General features: G+C 37.7%; 1 long non-coding RNA gene across 2 annotated transcripts; it reads right to left on the bottom strand.

Annotated features, from left to right (window-relative positions):
• Window positions 1-1,664: 1,664 nt before the first annotated feature.
• On the bottom strand, window positions 1,665-20,372 carry LOC122219220. Of its 2 annotated transcripts, XR_006202314.1 has the most exons (5): window positions 20,170-20,372; window positions 17,507-17,568; window positions 4,205-4,361; window positions 2,205-2,378; window positions 1,665-2,036 (listed from the first exon to the last, which is right to left on the bottom strand). It is a non-coding gene; the product is annotated as an uncharacterized LOC122219220 (long non-coding RNA). The 2 variants fall into 2 exon arrangements; XR_006202313.1 differs by lacking the exon at window positions 2,205-2,378 and having other exon boundaries at window positions 20,170-20,359.
• Window positions 20,373-20,836: the final 464 nt, after the last annotated feature.

Raw genomic sequence — 20,836 nt, 5'->3', positions numbered from 1 at the left:
GGGTCCAGCATCCAGCCGGGATGCCACCAAAGGCACATCTCATAGTCATCTCATACATTCCTTTTCCTCAAAGCCTTACAAGGAAGATGAAAATCAGCTGTATTTTAAATATGTTTTTGGATGACAATACAGCATTTCTTAGAAGAACTTTTCACCGTTAATCTTTTCCTTTGCTGTAATCTAAAATTTTATAGTTACATCATAAACCCATCTGCTGTTTCTTGTCCCTCTTGACATGGAGAACACCTGGCCACGGCTTGTTATCACCACCCACAAGATTCTCGAGGCCGCTCTCTATGTTGCCCCTCTGCCTTCTCTGCAGAGATACGCCCACTTCTGTAAAGCTAACTTCACAGGTTTTCTTGTTCCTTCTTTTAGACGCTGCTTCCTTTCCCAAATTCTTTCCAAATCTCACAGGGACAAGAACAAAACGAGGCCCAATACTTTGAATAGTCTCTCACCAAAAATAAAGACTATTAAGTCTTCACTGGCTTCTTTGCCCCTTTTCTTCTTTAGCTTTGGGCAATAAGCATTTCATGATGTACTAGATCTCAAGTAACATTTATACTGTTGGATTATCACTCATTTACTCATATATATTTTCAACACTGGCATTTGAAGTTCAGGACTTCAAAATAACATGAAAAGGCAATACACTCATAGTCCCATCACCATGATGGTATTGCCTTGGCTAGCAGAATGTGCTATGCTACATTTCTGAGAAAACCAGTGCTGAGTAAGTCATCATCTGTCTGTACTGCTAACCAAAGTTTGTCCTCCAGAAATTTATCCAAATCAGTTCAGACAACAAAAACAACAGATCTTTGTTTAGCATTGATTTCATTATGAAATGCAACACTTATATTTTCAAAAAAAGAGTCTCTGGATAAAATCAAATTTTTTTCTTAGTCTGTTTTTTAAATAAAACTATACTGAAAACCTGGACATTTGTATAGTTTCATATTAGTCCCCTCATAATTGTACTTTATCATTCTTCTATGGATATTAATATTAGGAAACAATGAAGTTTGTAGGCATTGGTGAAGATTTCTCAAGTCAAAACAAAAGTTGTAAACAGAGGAATTAAAATTGAGAAAGAAAGTATTCTTTGCCTTACAAACTGTGCTACACAAAAATTATCAACCTAGAGTCCTGTGGGATCCATAAACACACAGTGCAAGGTTCAAGTAGCTCAGTTTGAATGTCAAATGCAATTAAAAAGGACTTCTATTATTCTAGCATCTCTGAAGGACATTAAAGAAGACCTAAATACATGGTTTTCGACTCTAGAATCATTTACTAGAACACTCCACTCTCACCCAACCCCCATCCTCAGCTTCTCCAGTACCCCTTCTTCACTCACAAACTCGGCCTATAAGACGCACTCACTCTAATTCCATATCACTCAGCACTCACTGTGCCAACCCACTTAACCTCTCTTAATTCTTATTTAATAATGTATTAGAGGGAGTCCAAGATTCAGAGAAGTCTGTGAATTGTCCCATCAGTTATGTTTTTCCTGGGTGATTGTTTTCATGCCAGGTCTCAAAAACCCAACTTGAACTGATGTATGCACAGAAAGCTAAGCCACTGGCTTGTCCAACTGGTACATGACAGAGTGTGTTCCTGGAAATATAATTGGATCCAGGTGCTCAAACCATGTCTCCAGCATCAATTTCTCTTTAATTCTTGATTTTGGGCTTTTTGTGTATTAGTTTTGATATATGTCAAGCTTTTTCGAGTTGGTAGCAAGATAGCCACTAGCAGCATTAGACACATGTCCTATCAGCCTGACAACCCTGGTGGAGAGATACATCTCTTTGATAAATGTTGCAGTAGGAGTCCTGGGCCTGATGCTCATTAGCAGACTTGAACTGTGGACGCCCTGATTTCTAAAGGATGATATACTATCCTGTACTTGCCTCTTCTAATCTACCCATTCCTGGAGCCAGAAGATGGCACATCCCCACACAGATTGGATGGGCAGAGGATGGAATCCTGGTGGTCTCTTTGGGGGAAAATGGAGGAGCATTTTTCTGAAAAACAAAAAAAAATGAATGTTGGGGAAGTCAAAACAGCAGATGGTAGATTAGCCCGGCTAATCTGTAGTAACAAATAATCTCCAAATCACAGGAGAAACCCAACAGAAGCCCACCCCTTCTCCTGCCACCACATAATACGAATCTGTGGGAAGCTCTGCTCACCATGGTCACCCAGAGTCCAGGATGGTCAAGTATGCATGGCAGCACTTGCCTTCGCAACTCCCAAAGAGGAAGAGGGGGTGCTGGAGTGCCTCACATGGGCAATGAAATGCTTCTCTTGGAGGTGATACATGTCACTTTTGTTGGAAGGACCAGGAATTGCAATCTAACCCAGTGCTTGGAAAGAGGAGAACCAGAATATTCAGGAGAAGCTGCAATAATGGCCACTGTCCACTTATTAATAAAACAATAATGTCCGTTAACAGGAAAGGACTCTGGACACTATGGACACCTTTCTGCAATGTTCATACAAGCCTTACGTCCTATTGACAAATCCGAGTCAACCCCTACAGCCAGAGACCCAACTCAGAGGGAATTAAAACATCTCAGCAGCCAGAATTCTCATCCTTTCCCCCTTGAATCTGCAGGCTCCTGTGTCCTTATGAGGATTCTTAATGCTTTGTCATATCTGAATTTTCTCCTCATTCCAAAAGAGAAAAGAAACTTTGGAGACTGATGAGGTTTAAGATTTTACTTGCAATGCCTCCATTTGGAAGGGCCCTGGGTCCCACTTAGCTCTATTAGCTTTGGCATCTGGTCAGCAGCAAAGATGAAAGTCAGTGGTTCCGGGGCATTTGAGTAACTTGGTACGTTTAATGAGAAAAGTACTTTGTATATTCTAGTCTAAGTGAAAGTTAACACTTCAGTTTTATTTCAAATTTGGCAATAGGTTTTGATTACTTGAAATATGACAAAACTAATGTAAAGAGGAGACTAAGTTCTTAAAAATTCTCTTTTTAAATATGTCTTTCCACGTTCTTGCTTAGTGTGCGGCCTATACACTGTTACATGCATAACCATAGCAGCTCACCCCACCTACTCTGCAGCCGTTTTTACAGACACCCTTAAGCAGGCATCATTATTAGTGGCTAGAAAATTCTCCCAGTGCTCAGGACTGGCTGCGTGCTAGGTTTACAAGCTGAAAAAAGTTATACAAGCAGGATTCACTCAGGGAGGGTTGTCATTCATAGGACACTGTACAACTAATTTGATTTTTCTATAGAAAGACTTGTGTAGCCTCACAATTCCTATCTTACATACGATATCTACATACAATATTTTATTTCCATATTTAAAAATTTTAAGAAACTCTTTTATGATGGTGGCAAAATTCAGGTGTTTTTCTTTAGGAAGGATCTATCAGCAATATTTGGTAAGCCATATGGAAAAGTCTTCCAGGATCTTGGTGGCTTTTTGGAAGACGAATGGAGCTAGAAATGTCTGTTTTGCACTAGTCATCAGAGCAGAAAACAATGAAGATGGATGCTAAGTATGAATCTTTCATAAACTGAGAGCTGCCCATATTGGCCCAGGTCAGAAACTACTAAAAATTAGTGAGGTCACTGTTTCAGACTGAATTAAGATTTTTGTTATTCTCCCAATGCAAATATGTAACTTCTGCTTTCTTCACAAGGAAAAGACAATCTTCTTGGCTCCAACTGGACAGAATTTTAGTTAATGAGATATAAGTGGATCATCAACGTAGGAGTCCAGTTTCTGTTAACAGGTGGATGGCAGGTAGAGGCACAGAAAGGGGCTGCAAAAATGCATTTGGGGTTTTAATCAAACCCACAGCGTATGATAATGTTCTGAGGGACTAATGAGTCCATAACAATGTCAGGATCTCATCTGCTGTAACATGACAAAAGACAGGAAATGGTGTGCATTTGTGAACATGTCGCAGGCTCTCACAGACCACAGACCTGATGGGAGACTGTTCATTAGATAAGAATGTTGCAATTTATTGACTAGTTACGACATGAAAGGTGCTGCCTAAGTACTTAAGACAGAGTTATACCATGGAGCCCTCACCATGTTTTCTGAGGAATTACCCCAGTGTCACCCCTTCCTACTGTGTCACTGGAAGAGTTACTTCACCACTTCTGCCTTAGTTTTTGTGCATACAAATGGCCTAGAACAGAGTCAGACGTTGATTCGTTTACCTGTGTGCTAATGTTCCAGGCACCCAGGATGCCGCAGATCCCTATCTTCTTTGGAGTTCCCATTTGTGATGGCTCATTTTACATGCCAGATTGATCAAGCTAAGGGAGGCCCAGATATCTAGTAAAACATTATTTCGAAGTGTCTGTGAGGGTGTTTCTGGAAATGAAAGATTATAAGTACAAGTAAGAAAAGTTGGAAGCACAAAAGCAGTAAAATTAAGTGTATCTATAAAAATCAATCAAGGGATTCACAAAATAAAGGGAAGTAAAGTATGACATCATATACCTAAAACGTGGGGAGGAGAGAAGTAAAGAGTGGACTCAAACTGCATAACTAATATGCAGAAGATGTTATATACAAACCTAATGTAATCACAAAACAAAAACCAGTTATAGATATGCAAAAAATAAAGAGAAAAGAATCCAAATATATCACTAAAGAAAGCCAGCAAACCATGAGAAAAGAGAGCAAGAGAAGAACAGACAACTACAAAAACAACCATAAAACAAATAACAGAATAGCAGTAAGTGCACACCTATCAAAAATTACTTTGAATGTAAACAGACTAAACACTCCAATAAAAAGACATAGGGTGGGGCGCCTGGATAGCTCAGTCGGTTAAGCATCCTACTCCGACTCAGGTCACGATCTTGCAGTTGGTGAGTTCGGGCCCTGCGTCGGGCTCTGTGCTGACAGCTCAGAGCCTGGAGCCTGCTTCGGATTCTGTGTCTCATTCTCTCTCTGCCCCTTCCCCGCTTGTGCTCTGTCTCTGTCTCTCAAAAATAAATAAATGTAAAAAAAAAAAAAGACATACGGTAAGAGAATGGATAAAAAACCAGACCCATCTATATACTGCCTACCAGAGATTCATTTCAGACAAAGACACATGCAGATTGAAAGTGAAGGGATGGAAAAGCATTTATCATGCAAATGGAAGTGAAAACAAAGCCAGAGAAACAATATTTATGTCAGACAAAATAGACTTGAAAACAAAGACTGTAATAAGAGACAAAGAAATATACTACTTAATGAAAAAGGGAACAATCCATCAAGAAGATACAACAATTGTAAATATTTACAGATTCAACATGGAAGCACTCAAATACATAAAGTAGATAATAACAAACATAAAGGAAGCAATCAATAGTAATATCATAATAGTAGGGGACTTTAACACCTCACTTAAAATAATGGATACATCATCCAAATAGAAAATCAACAAGGAAATAGTGGCTTTGAATGACACATTGGACCAGATGGATCTAACAGATATTTTCAGAGAGTTCCATCCTAAAACAGCAAAATACACATTATTTTCAATTGCATATGGAACATTCTCAGAATAGATCACAAATTAGGATGCAAAACAAGCCTCAACAATTTAAAAAACATTGAAGTCAAACGTGTATCTTTTCAGACCACAATGTTATGAAAATATAAATCGATCACAAGAAGAAATCTAGAAAGAACATAAATACATAGAGGTCAAATAACACGCTAATAGACAATGAATGCATAAACCATTAAATTGAAGAGGAAATCCAAAATTACATGTAGACAAATGAAAATGAAAACACAATGGCCCCAAAATTTTGGGATGCAGCAAAAGCTGTTCTAAGAAGGAAGTTTATAGCAATACAGGTCTACCTCAAGAGTCAAGAAAAATCTTAAATAAACTACCTAACCTTATGCCTAAAGGGGCTAGAAAAAAAGGAACAAACAAAACCTAAAACTAGTAGGAGGAAGGAAATAATTAACATTAGACAGAAATAAATGAAATAGAAACTAAAAAACAACAAGACAGATCAATGAAACCAGGAACCGGTGCTTTGAAAAGATCAACAAAATTGATAAACTTTTAGCCAGACTCATCAAAAAGAGAGAGAGAGAAGGAGAGAGTACTGAAATTAAAAAAAAAAAACAAAAACAAACAAACAAACAAAAACCAGAAATGGAAGAGGAGAAATAACAATCAATGCCACAGAAATACAAAGGATTATAAGAGAATACTATGAAAAATTATGTGCCCACAAATTGGACAATGTAGAAGAAATGGATAAATTCCCAGAGACATATAACTTCCCAAAAATAAATCAGGAAGAAATCGGAAATTTGAACAGACCAATTACCAGCAAGGACATTGAATTAGTAATCAAAAGACTCCCAACAAACAAAAGTCTAGGACCAGCTGTCCTCACAGGTGAATTCTACCAAACATTTCCAGAAGAGATAATACCTATTCCTCTCAAATTATTCCAAAAAATAGACGAGGAAGAAAACCTTCCAAATTCATTGTATGAGGCTAGTGTTCCCCTGATACCAAAACCAGACACTTAGAGAGAGAGAGAGAGATTGAGAGAGAGAAAGAGAGAGAGAGAGACTATAGGCCAATATGAACATAGATGCAAATATATTAGCAAAATATTAGCAACAAATATTAGCAAACTGAATCCAATAATACATTTAAAAAAGTCAGTCACCATGATTAAGTGTGATTTATTCCTGAGATGCAAGGGTGATTCAGTATTTGCAAATCCTTCCGTGTGATACATCACATCAACAAGAGAAAGGATAAAAAAAAATGATCATTTCAATAGATGCAGAAAAAGCATTTGACAAAGTATAACATCTATTCATGATAAAAACCCTCAACAAAGTTTGTGTAGAAGAACATACCTCAATGTAATAAAGGCTGTATGTGAAAAAACCACAGCTGGGGGTGCCTGATGGTTCAGTCGGTTAAGCCCCCAATTGTTGATTTTAGTTCAGGTCATGATCTCACAGTTCATGAGGTGGAGCCCCACATCAGGCTCTGTGCTGATAGCACGGAGCCTGTTTGGGATTCTCTGTCTCCCTCTCTCTCTGCCCCTCCCCAGCTTGTGTGCTCTATCTCTCTCAAAATTAATATGTAAACTTAAAAAAAGAAAAGAAAACAGTCTCATTTATAACTGCACCAAAACCAACAAAATATCTAGGAATAAATGTAACCAAGGAGGTGAAAGACCTGTACTCTGAAAACCATAAAACATTGATCAAAGAAATTGAAGATGACACAAACAAATGGAAAGATATTCCATGCTCATGGATTGGGAGAATAAATATTGTTAAAACATCTATACTACCCAAAGCAATTTACACATTTAATGGAATCCCTACCAAAATACCAACAGTATTTATCACAGAACTAGAACAAAACAATCCTAAAATTTATATGGAATCATAAAAGACCCCGAATTGCCAAAATCGTCTTGAAAAAGAATAAAACTGAAGGTATCACAATTCCAGATTTCAAGATATATTAGAAACCTGTAGTAACAAAAGATGTAGTACTGGAACAAAAATAGAAACATGGATCAATAGAACAGAACATAGAGTCCAGAAATAAACCCATGATTATATGGTAAATTAATTTCAACAAAGGAAGCAAGAATGTGCAATAGGAAAAAAAAACAATCTCTTCAAAAATGGTTTTAGGAAAACTGGACAGCTACATGCAAAAGAATGAAACTGGACCATTTTCTTCTACCATACACAAAAATGAACTAAAAATGGATTAAGGACCTAAATGTGAAATCTGAAACTGTAAGAATCTCAGAAGAGGGCATAGGCAGTGTCTAACATTGGTCATAGCAACATCTTTCTAGATATGTCTCCTGAGGCAGGGGAAATAAAAGGAAAAGCAAACTATTGGGATTACATCAAAATAAAAAAGCTTCTGCACAACAAAGGAAACAATCAACAAAACCAAAAGACAACCTACTGAATGGGAGAAGATATTTGCAAATGACATATCCAATAAAGGGTAGTATCCAAAATATATAAAGAATTTCTACAACTCAACACCAGAAAATAATCCAAATAAAAAATGGGTAGAAGACATGAACAGACATTTTCCAAAGAAGACATACAGATGGCTAACAGACACATGAAAAGATGCTCAATAACATTCATCATCAGGGAAACACAAATCAAAACCAAAACCTCACATCTGTCGGAATGGCTAAAATCAAAACCACGAGAAACAAATGTTGGCAAAGATGTCGCAAAAAAGGAACCTTCGTGCACTGTTGGTGGGAATACAAACTGGTGTGGCCACTATGGAAAACAGTATGGAGTTTCCTGAAAAAATTAAAGGTAGACTTACCCTATGATCTAGTAATTCTACTGCTGAGTTTTTACCTGAAGAATACAAAAACACTAATTTGAAAAGATATATGCATCCCTATCTTTTACTGAAACGTTATTTACAGTAGCCAAATCATGGAAACAGCCTGTGTCCATCAATAGATGAATGGATAAAGAAGAAATTATATATATATATATATATATATATATATATATATATATATATATAACAGAATATTATATATATGTGTATATATATATAATGGGATATTACTCATCCATAAAAAAGAATGAAATCATGCCATTTACAACAACATAGATGGATCTAGAGGCATTATCCTAAGTGAATAAGTCAGTCAGAGAAAGACAAATAACCATATGATTTCACTCAACTGTGGAGTTTAAGAAACAAAACGAATGAAGGGAAAAAAAAGAGACAAACCAAAAAACAGACTCTTAACTCTAAAGAACACACTGATAGTACCAGAGGGGAGGTGGGTAGGGTAAGGGAAATAGGTGAAGGAGGTCAAGAGTACACTTATGCTGATGTGCACTGAATAATGTATAGATTTGTTGAAATGCTATATTGTGTACCTGAAATTAATATAACACGGTATGTTAATTAAACTGGAAGTAAAAAAAAATAAATAAAGAGCAGCTTTTGTTTTAATTTTCCATGCTATCTGTTGTTTTCAACTTCACTGTCCTGCTCTTATTTTTATTATTTTATTTCTTCTTCTTGCTTCAGATTTAATTTATTCTTCTAGTTCTAACATCTTAAAATAAAGGCTTAATTCAATGACTTGAGAAGTCTCTCCTTCTTAATATGGATATTTTAATGCTATAAATTTCTCCCTAAGATGCTTTACCTGCATCTGAAAATTTTGTTATGTTGTGTTTTCATTTTTAATTCATAATATTTGTCAATTTTACTTTCTGACTTTCTTTTTGATGTAGGGGTTATTTAGGAGTATGTGGTTTAAATCCTGAATATTTCCTTGAAAAGTGTAATTACACTATGCTATACAAGCCTCACACTATGGAGAATGGGTGAACCTATCTCCCTGCTTCCCTTCACCCATGTTTCCTGTGTTCTGTGTCTTCTCCACATAGCACCAAGAATAATCCCTTTATAACATTAGCCAGATGTTGTCACATCTTTGCTCCCTGGCTTCCCATTTCACTCAGGAGTGGCAATAATTACTCAGTAGCCTACAAGTCCTCCAGGGCACGTCGGGAGCTGAGCTGAGTGGAGGGAACTGAGCTGAGAGGTGCTCAAATAGCTGATTAAGAGGACAAACCGAAACTAAAGCAACAGACAAGACCTTAATCACTTTCTGCAATGGTATAAATAATGCTCTAAACAGGAGGAAGTGCTGGCTCCCTCCTGTTCCGTTTTTCCTCATGGAATGGCATGGATCAGCAAAGGTGGATCAGCAAAGATGTGGGATCTCCTCACTGCCCCAGGAGCCTAAAACAAAAAGTTCCTGCCATTTTATGGACCTGGGAGCTAAGGGGAGGCCTGGGAGTGGAAAAGTACTGAGTACTGACTCAGAGTGAAGAAGTATCTCCAAGGCTCCTCTCTCCTCTGATAAAGTGGTCTTGGCAGAGGTGCTTGAGGAAGGTCTGGATAAAGAGACCTCTGAATTGAGATGCCCGGGCTAGGAGTGCAGATATGCATAAGAGCATGGCCTGAGTCCTTGACTGCAGGTCTCCTCCGAGGCTGTGATGCATTGGCTTTGCACAAGTCTGGTGTGGGAAGGGCAGCTTTTCCCCAGGCCTGCCAGGTAAAGACTTTGCAATTGCTTGTGGTCCTGCCTGAATGCACCTTCTCCAATCTGTGTCTCAGACCAGGTCCTCCCCTAACACCCAGGGAGCAAGAACAGATGGGTGCATACCATGTGTCTAAATTTGAAGCTACAAATCACAACAACCTATTCTAAACAAAATCTATTCTATTCTCTTACCTTGACAGATATACCATCATACTTAAAAATAACATATAAAAATTATTAAGATAAACATAAAACATCAACATACATAAATAGAAACAATGCATAAGTTATGGTTTTTATGTGACTGAAAATCTGAAAAATACCAAAGAAGACTGTATTTCATTATTATTGGGATGTTTCAGTGTTGTCGGGCTGGAGATGAAATAAAGACTTTCACAAATTATTTTATATTTATCCATAATGTTTATTTTCTTTGTCTCTATTTCAGTAAAATTATTATGACAAATTTTATGTTATTTATGTTATATTGACAATAATTATTTAAGCATTAAAAATTAAAATTTAGGGGTCACCTGGGTAGCTCAGTTGATTAGGGGGACAACTCTTGATTTCTGCTCAGGTCATGGTCTTGTGGTTCATGAGTTTGAGCCCCAGGTCGGGCTCCATGCTGACAGCTCAGGGCCTGCTTGGGATTCTCTCTCCCTCTCTCTCTGCCCCACCCCATTCACTTTCTCTCTCTGTCTCTCAAAAAAAAATCAACTTTAGAAACTAAAATTTAGTTATAATCAAAGTATTCAAAAATTTAAGATATTTTCATCAAATATAATAAATTAAATGTAAATAATTAAAAATTGAAATTGTCTTTGTATTTTAAGCAGTAATTTTTCTTTTAAATTATTCTATTATCTATTGAAATTATAAGGCAAAATATACAACATGATTATTAATATCACAATTTTAAATAAATATCAGTTGAGTATAGCCAAAATGTCTGGAGATTTTAATTCAAATATTCATCTTAAATATTTTAATAGAAATTTATGATTTTGTAACTGAAGACTGAACATCTTGTTGTCACTGGAAAGAATTGGTACAGTGCTTCAGGCATGTTTTGTGTACACATGCAAACTGAAGAGTCAGATGAATCGTTTACTATTGCAGAATACCCTTCAACCTCCATGTGTAACTGTTGGAAACACCACACTCATCTATGAGAACCCCAGATCAAGAATTAGAACATGAAGAGAAGAAAGAAAAGTAGATATTTGATACCACTGGGAAAAGAAAGACATCTGTTCTGCAAGAATCTAGTGCATTCACACTAAGGATTTGATCATTTTAATCACTTTGTCATACCCCTTACCAACATGCTTCTGCTGCCCAGCCCTCTCTGCACTTGATGGTGGCCAAAGTTCAGTCCACCAACAGTGGAGCTTTGGAAAACAGTTGCCTGATGTTTCAAAAACATACAGCAAGAGCTTTGGAGAGGCATTGCCCTGGGGTCTGAACAGTGCTGGCTCTAACAGCAGATGTTTGGGGCTATGGGAAGCACTGTGCCAGCTCTGTGCACCAGATTCTCAATGACTCAGGCACCTGTGCATGGTTTCAATAGATTTATTTTGTGTGGGTGTTTGTGCTGTGTGGGGCCTTCTAAAGCATGGGCCTTGGCAGGTCAGTCCTGCCTTGCACTGGCTGATCCTTTTTCTGGAACAATCTTCCAGATATCTGCAAAGCTCTTTTGAGGCCTTGCTCAGATGGCTCTTCTCAGTGAGGCTTATCTCTACTACCCTATCTAAAATTATCATCTCCACCTCTACATTCACCCAGGTACTTCATATGCCCCTTATCTTGCTCTTTTTCTTTTTGTTCACCACACCTACTATCTTGTAACACACTATGTTTATTATTTACTTTCAGTCTGTACCCACCAGAAGAGTGTTTATTCAGGGTTCTTCAGGGAAATAGAACCAGTAGGAAATGGGTGGATGATAGATGGATGGATGGATGGACAGACGGATATTAGATTTATTATAAAAATTGGCTCATAAGATTATGGAGGCCAATTAGTTCCATGATCTGTCATCTGATGGCTGGAAAACCAAGAAAGCCAGAGTCCAAATGCCCAAGAACCAGGAGTGTTGATGTCTGAGGACAGGAGTGGCTCAAGTAAAGAGCAAGTTTGCTCTTCCTTTACCCTTTTGTTGTATTCAGGCCCTCGATGGATTGGGATGATACCCACTTGCATTGTGAGGGTCATCTGCTTCACTCAGTGTACCCAACCAAATGCTACTCTCTTCCACTCAAAAAGTCACTTTTAATATGTCTTGTAGAGCTGTTCTAGTGGTGGTGAGTTCCTTTACCTTTTATTTGTCTAAGAAAGTTTTTATCTCCCCTTCTATTCTGAATGATAGCCTTGCTGGATAGATTATTCTTGCTTGCAGACTTTTTTCTTTCAGCACTTTGAATATATCATGCCACTCTCTTCTGGCCTAGAAAGTTTCTGCTAAAAATCAGCTGATAGCCTTATGGGGTTTCCCTTGTAGGTAACTGTTTTCTTTTCTATTGTTGCTTTTAAAATTCTCTTTCTAACCACATTTTGCCATTTTAATTACTATGTGTCTTGGTGTGGACCTCTTGGGTTGATTTTGTTGGTGGGGGGTTCTCTGTGCCCCCTAGATTTGGATTTCTGTTTCCTTCCCAAGGTTAGGGAAGTTTACAGCTATTATTTCTTCAAATACATTTTCTACCCCCTTTTCTCTCTCTTCTCCTTCTGGGATCCCTATAATGTGAATGTTATTATGCTTGATGAAGCCTCTGAGTTCCCTTACTATTTTAATTTTTTATTTTTCTTTTTGCTCTCCCCTGTTCAGCTTGATTGCTTTCCATTACTCTTTCCTACAGGTGGCTGATGTGTTCCTCTGTTTCCCCTAGTCTACTATTTATTCCATCTTGTGTATTTTTAATTTCAGTTATTGAGTTCTTCATCTCTGATTGGTTCTTTTTTATGTTTTCTCTCTCTTTATTGAGGGTCTTATTGGGGTCCTCCATTCTTTTCTCCAGTCCAGTGAGTATCTTTATGACCATTACTTTAAATTATCTATCAGTCATATTACTTATCTATGTTTCATTTATGTCTCTTGCTGTGATTTTGTCCTGTTCTTTCATTTGGGGCATATTCCTCTCTCCTCATTTTGTGTAACTCTCTGTGTCTGTTTCTATGTGTTAGGGAAGTCAGCCATATCTCTTGTTCTAGAAAGTAGTGACCTTATGAAGAAGAGGTCCTGTAGTGCCATGCAGTGCAATGTCTCCTGTTTACCAGAGCTTAGTGCTTGAGGGGTGTCTCTTATGTATGTTGCATGTGCCCTATTGTTGTGGCTGAAACTCTTTTGTCTTTAGACCAGTCATCTGCAATAGTTTTCTTTGCTTGTGACCAAGGTTTGGTCCCTGTGTTGGTAGTTGGCCGGTCGGGGCCAACTTGGACTTGAGTTGAGTCAGACCAGGCATTTGTCAGAACTATGGTAGCACCAAACTGTAGGGTGCTCTTCCTATGTTGTCCCCTGAGAAGCTTTTGTTGGTAGGTATAGCTTGCACTCAGACCAGATGTCTCCCAGCAGCCCACTACCAGGGCCACAGTCAAACTGATGTGTATGATTTTCTTTCCTTCTCCCCTTGGCAGGAGTACTTTGGGGTGGTGCTGACTCCTGTTGGAGCTGCTGCCACACTGCCATGCTGTGGAACCAATTTGGATAGACTCCTGTCAAGGGCATGTTGGAGGAGGCAGGACCACAGAAGAGTGTGGGGACAGGGTGTATTGTTAGCAAGCGAGGTGTAGTGTTGGCACTGTGCTGTTTTCTGCAGGTGTCCTAGGCTGGGGGGTGGGGGAGGGAAATGGCGCTTTCCAGCTCTTTTGTTCTTGGAGAAGTCTCCCAAATATCCATGCCCCTCCAGCACATACTCTGAGATTGGTAAAGAAATCTCCCTCCTGTTTACCCCAGGGGTTTTTCTGCTGTTTATATGCTGCATCTCCACAGGTTGTTTGTTGTGCTGTTTCTTTAAGGAAGGGAACTCAGTTTCCTATCTTCCTCAGCCTCTCCTAGAGCTGAGCCTGCTGATTTTTTAAAGTTCTAGGTGTTAAGCCCCAATAATTATAAGAACTTGTGAAGTTAGGCCCCTCTGGTTTCCAAAGCCAATTGTTATGGGGAGACATCTTTCCAATCAGGTCTGTTGTGTTTAGGGTGCCTGGTGTGGGGTCTGCTCCTCTCCCCTCTCCATACTGGTGGCATCTCTCCCTCCCTCCCACAAACAGTCCTGTGGGTCCTTTTAGCTCTCCACTGTGTCTCTGACCTTCCTACATTAGCTGTGGAGAGTGTGTTCTGCCAATCTTCTGGTCATTTTCTTGGTTATTTACACAGATGTGGGTATTTTATAGGTGTATCCTTGGGATTAGTGAGCCTTGGATTTTCCTATTCTACCATTTTCCCTGGAAATCTCCAAAAGCTGTTCCTTTTAAAAGATCAATCAAATTGATAAAGATCTAAACAGACTAACCAAGAGAAAGAGAAGAGAAAATTACTCATGTTAGAGGGGGCACCTGGATGGCTCAGTCTGTTGAGTATCTGACTCGTGGCTTTAGCTCTGGTCATGATCCCAGGGTCATGGTATTGAGCCCAGCGTTGGGCTCTCCACTGAACATGGAGTCTGCTTAAGATTCTCTCTCTCTCTCTCTCTCTCTCTCTCTCTTTTTCTCTCTCTCTGTCTCTCTCCCCTGCTTGCTCTCTCTCTGTCTCTCTAAAAAAAAATTAAAAGTAATTTAAAAAAAAAAGAAATGAAGGAGAGGGCATCACTACAGACCATATAGATATTAAAGCAATACTAAGAGAATGCCATGAAAACTTTATGCCATAAATTTCACAACTTAGATAAAATGAATAAAGTTTTTGCAAGACACAAACTATAAAATTTTATGTAAAAAAGAAACAGCTTAGGGGTTCCTGAGTGCCTCAGTTGGTTAAGTGTCCAGCTTTTGATTTTGGTTCCGGTCATGATCTTGAGGTTCATGGGATCGAGTCACGCATCAGGCTCTGTGATGACAACATGGAGCCTGGTTGGGATTCTCTCTCTCCCTCTCTCTTCCTCTCCCCTCCTCTCTCTCTCTCTCTCTCTCTCTCTCTCTCTCTCTCTCTCTCAAAGTAAATAAAAAAAAGAAACAGATTGAACTTAATAGTTCCATACTTATTAAAGAAATTGAATATGTAGTTAAAAATCTTCCAACAAAGAAAACTCCAGATCCAAATGGCTTCACTGGAGAATTTTACTAAACATTTAAGGAAGAAATAATAACAATTTTGTGTAAGTCCTTAAAGAAATTAGAAAAAAATACAACATTTTGAACTTATTTTGTGAGGCCAGAATTACCCTGATACCAAAAGAAAACTAGAGTTCATTATCTCTCACAAACATAGATGCAAGAAACTTTAACAAAAATACTATCAAACTGAAATTAATACTATGTAATAGTAGTAATAATAATAATAATAATGCAATACTGGTTATGTATTTGAAAATATAATAATATATTTCACCATATCAAAAGACCAAATAGTAGAAACTGTTGAGCTATCTGAGATGCAGAAAAGCTTTTGAAAAAATCAATATTAATTCATGATAATAACACAAAGGATACTAGGAATGGAAGGGAGTATCTGTAAGAGAAAGGGAATCTACAATGTTAGCTTACAGCTAGCATCATAGTGGTGAAATACTAAACACTTTCCTCATAAAATCAGGAAGAAGGCAAAGATTTTTTTTTTCACCATTCCTATTCAGCATCATACGGGATGTCCTAGCTAGAGTGATAGGCAAGAAAAAGAAATAAAATGCATACAGATTGAAAAGGAAGAAATAAACCTGTCTCTATTCACAGAAAATATGGTTGTTTATGTAGAAAGTCTTATTATGCCAACAAAAAAAATCTCATAAACTAATAAGTGAGTTTAGCAAGGTTGAAGACACAAGATCAACATACAAAGTGAGTTGTAATTCTAATATTAGCAATAAACAATTGGAAATTTAAAAAGTTTTAAAGTAAAGCAAAAAATAAAATCCAAACAAAATGTGAAATACATAAGGATAAGTCCAACAAAATATATGCAGGATTTATATCCTGGAAACTAAAAACGTTGATGAAAACAACAAACAAGGTCTAAATAAATCAAAAGAAATACCAAATTCATGGATTGAGAGACTCATTACTGTCAGGTTGTACATTCTTTTCAAAACTATCTTAGACTCAGTGCAATGTCAACCAAAATCTCACAAAGATTTTTTTTTTTTTTTGTAGAAATTGGCAAGCTGATTCCAAAAAGTATATGGAAAGGCAAGTTAGCCAAAATAATTTTGCAAAAGAACAAAGTTGTATAACTCATATTATCTTATTTCAAGACTTTTTCTAAAGCTACAAATTTTTTTTTAAGAGACCATGGTATTGGCATAAAGATAGACCAAAATATCAGTGACATAGAAGAACATAGAGTCCATAATAGACCCACACTTTATGGGTCATTTGATTTTCAACAAAGGCACAAAAGCAATTGAATAAAGAAATTCTAGTCTTTCAACAAATAGTGCTGGAGTATCACTGAATGTGATGCAGAAAAAAGAACCTCAACTTATATATCTTGTATCTTACATAAAAATGAACCCAAAATGGATTATCATAGACCTGAGAGTTAGAGCTAAAATTATAAAGCTCCTAGAAGAAATTATAAAACTTCGAGGAGAAAATATTTATAATTTCTTATATATTTTCCTGAAGCCATAATCCATGAAAGAAAAAAACTGTTGCATTAGGCTTCAGCAAGATTAAAAACTTCTGCTTTATAGAAGACACAAGAGAATTAAAAAGTGAAATCACACACTGGAAGAAAATATATGCTCATCATATGTTTGACAAAAATCTGTTTTCAGACTATATAAAACACTTTTGTAACTCAATAATAAGAAAACAAACAAACCAACTAAAAGAAATGGGCAAAATATTTTAAAAGACATTTCACCAAAGATATGAGGATGGTAAATGAGCACATGCAAAGATGCTCAACATCATTAGACATTAAGAAATGCAAATGAAAACCACAATGAGATATTACTCCACGCCTGTTAGAATAGCTAAAATTTTAAAGCTAAATTGACAAATCCAAGTGCTGACAAGGATGTGGAGAAACTGAAACTCTCATACATTGCTGGTAAGAATGTAGATGGTACTGCCACTTTGGGAAACAGTTTGACAATTGCTTACAAAGTTAAACATGCACGTAATTACCACATTACTAAGGAATCTTCTCCTACAGAAATGAAAACTTATGTTCACACAAAATCCTGTATATGAACGTTTATAGTGTTTTTTTTTTCATAATCACCCCCAGATTAGAAAATACTCACATGTCCATCACCTGGTAAATGCATAACCAAACAGTGACACTTTTATATAGTGGAACAGCAACCTACCAAATCAGAGAAAATATTTGTAAATCATATATCTTATAAGGGGTTAGTAAAATACATAAGGAAACTCATAGGGGTGCCTGGGTGGCATCCGACTTCAGCTCAGGTCATGATCTCGTGGCTCATGAGTTCAAGCCCCGCATAGGGCTCTCTGCTGTCAGCAAGGAGCCTGCTTTGGATCCTCTGTTCTGCCCACCCTCGCATCTCCCCTGCTCATGCTCTTTCTATCAAAAATAAATAAACATTAAAAAAAAATAACTCATACAACTCAAAGAAAAAAAAAAAACCCTTCCAATCCAATAATTAGCAAATGGACAAAGTATCTGAATAAACATTTCTCTAAATAAGACACACAAATGGCCAAAAGGTACATGAAAATGTGTTCAACATCACTGATCATTAGAGAAATGCAAATCAAAGCACAATGGGGTACAACCTCATACCGATTAGAATGGCTAGTATAAAAACAACAAGAAATAACAAGTGTTGGTGAGGATGTGGAGAAAAGGGAACCCTCGTGCACTGTTGGTAGGAATGTAAATTAGTGCATCCACTATGGAAAACAGTATGGAAGTTCCTCAAAGAGTTAAAAATAGAAATACCATATGTATTGGGACTTCCACTTCTGGGTATTTATCTGAAGAAAATGAAAACACTAATTCGAAAAGATATATGCACCCTTGTGTTTATTGCAGCATGATTTACAATAGTCAAGTTTTGAAAGCAATCTAAGTATCCATCCATAGATGCATGGATAAAAAAAGATGTGATGTGCATATACACTGGAATATTACTCAGCCATAATAAAGAATAAACTCCTGCCATTTGTGACAACATAGATGGACCTTGAGGGCATTATGCTAAGTGAAATAAGTCAGACAGCGAAAGACAAATACCGTAACAGTTCACTTATATGTGGAATCTAAATAAAACAAAACAAAACCCAAAAAAACCGAATTCATGGATATACAGAACAGATTGCTGGTGATTACCAGAGGTGGTATTTGGGAATAGGTGAAATCAGTCAAGTGTCAAAAGGTACAAACTTCCCAGTTATAACATAAATAAGTCCTGGAGATGTAATGTAAAGCATGGTGGCTATAGTTTAAAAAAAGAAGTGAATAAAACCATATGGTACCGACACACAATGGAATGTTATTTGGCCTCACAAAAGAAGGAAATCCTGCTTTTTGTGACAATATGGATGAACTAGGAGGCCATTAGGCCAAGTGAAATAAACCAGGCATAGAATATTACATGACACCACTTATATGAGGAATCTAAGAGTCAAACTCATGGAAGCAGAGAGTAGAATGGTGGTTTCCAGAGGCTAGGAGAGGGGGAAATGGAGAGGGATTTGTCAAAGGCTACAAAGTTTCAATTATGAAAATGAATAAGCCCTAGAGATCTACTGTCCAGAATAGTGCCTGCAGCTAATACTACTTATTGTATACTTAAAATGTTGCTGAGAGAGTAGATCTTATGTTAGTGTTCTTATTACACACACAAAATAATAATAAATAAAGAGGGTAGAGGGAACTTCTGAAGGTAATGGATATGTTTAAGGCATAAATTGTGGTGATGGTTTCTCGAATATATACTATCTCCAAACTCACCAAGTTCTATACACTAATTATATGCAGTTTTTTTTGTATGTCAATCATACCTCAAAATGATTTAAAGACCAAAAATATATATATAATAGTAAAAACAAACCAGGAATGAATCTGTATTTGGAAGGGCCCTTGGCACTTGGTAAGGACTTACTGAAATTGGCTGTTATGGATGCATGTATGGATGCATTAATAATATTTACCCTGCATTTGAACATTTTACATCCTGTGTAAAATCGGATACAATCTATTTTACAACTCAATAATTACCAATTAACTCATAAATATGCTGACTATAGATATAACCCTCAATTAATACCAAGAAAATTGGGACTGGTCAACAAGTTTTGTACCTCTCAGACCACCATTTGTTTCTCATTAACTAGAGCATTCCCAGTGGGGAAACAGCATTCTCCAATTCAATATCAAAAACAGAACAGAACCCTGGTCACCAAATAAATATTTCCTATAAAACGAGGCAACCCAAAAATGCTGTCAACGGAATTTAGAGTCTCAAAGCAGCTGTGCTTCACATGGAACAGAACGATCAAGATGACAGCACAGAGATACAAATAAATACACACTATCCATCATTGAGGCACAATTTTCCCAATCTTTTAAAGAAGCCCAGCTTTTCAAGTATTGTTTTAGTGTAGACTGTGAACTCTGAGATGGGCATGGGCTATGTGTATTTGTCATTCATTCATACCCCCTGGCACATCATGCCGTTGAAAGTTTGTCGAATCAAAAAGGGAGGATCAACACGTTGCTCCTAAACATCACGTGTTGAGGGCACAAGTCAGGCTGCACCCACTCTCCCAGTATTTCCCTAAGTCTGAAGTTGAAGCCCATGAAGTCTTGCTTCAGAATGAAGTATAATGCTAGGGACTCTGCACCGCACACGTTCATTTCTGAATGAACCTCAGACTTCCACTAGAGCAGGACTACCTCCCATAGAGAGCTTTCAAGGTCCATCTTTCAACTCACCATCAAATTCCCCTACTTTTTCAAGGCAAATTCATAAATTTCCAAATCTTCCAAGCAGGTGGTAGGGGGATGGGGTTTATTAGGGCCTTGTAGGGTGGGCGGATGGTCTGTATGCCATGCCTGGATAGAGCCAAGTGGGAGAGCAGTGAAAACAATATGGCTGGCTCCACGCTGAGGCAGGGACAGAGGGGATGCGACGCTCCTCTGAATATGACATCACAGGAGGTAGCTGGAAAAGTAACCGGAAGTAATGCCAGGGTCACCCTGGACACAGGAAGAGTGGGATGGATGTTTTTCCTTAAATTTGACTAAACCTTTGAGGGCGACAAGCACACCTTCTCTCCCTTTGGCCTCAGCAGCAGCTAGCATGGTGCTGACTATGTAGCAAAGGCTTATAAACAAACCTTTGATAAATTGAATTAAATGAAGACTTGGTGCTGCTGAAGGAAACCCGATTTGTCAATTAAACCAAAAACGGGATGCTGTTTGGTAGAAAACACTGATTTGATTCAAACTATCATTTCCCCCCAATTCTGACCACATATGGGGGGGGGGGCTGAGAGTAGAAGGTTAGTTCTCGCCAGGAATCAAAATGAAGAGACATTTACAGTATGAGATGGCAAGTAGGTCTGACCTTGACTGCTGGCACTGTTCAGTGAGACAACTG

Source organism: Panthera leo, chromosome B2 (assembly GCF_018350215.1).
Source record: "Panthera leo isolate Ple1 chromosome B2, P.leo_Ple1_pat1.1, whole genome shotgun sequence".
NCBI lineage: Eukaryota > Metazoa > Chordata > Mammalia > Carnivora > Felidae > Panthera > Panthera leo.
Note: the sequence above shows the minus strand (reverse complement) of the source record. Positions and strands in the feature narration are given on the sequence as shown.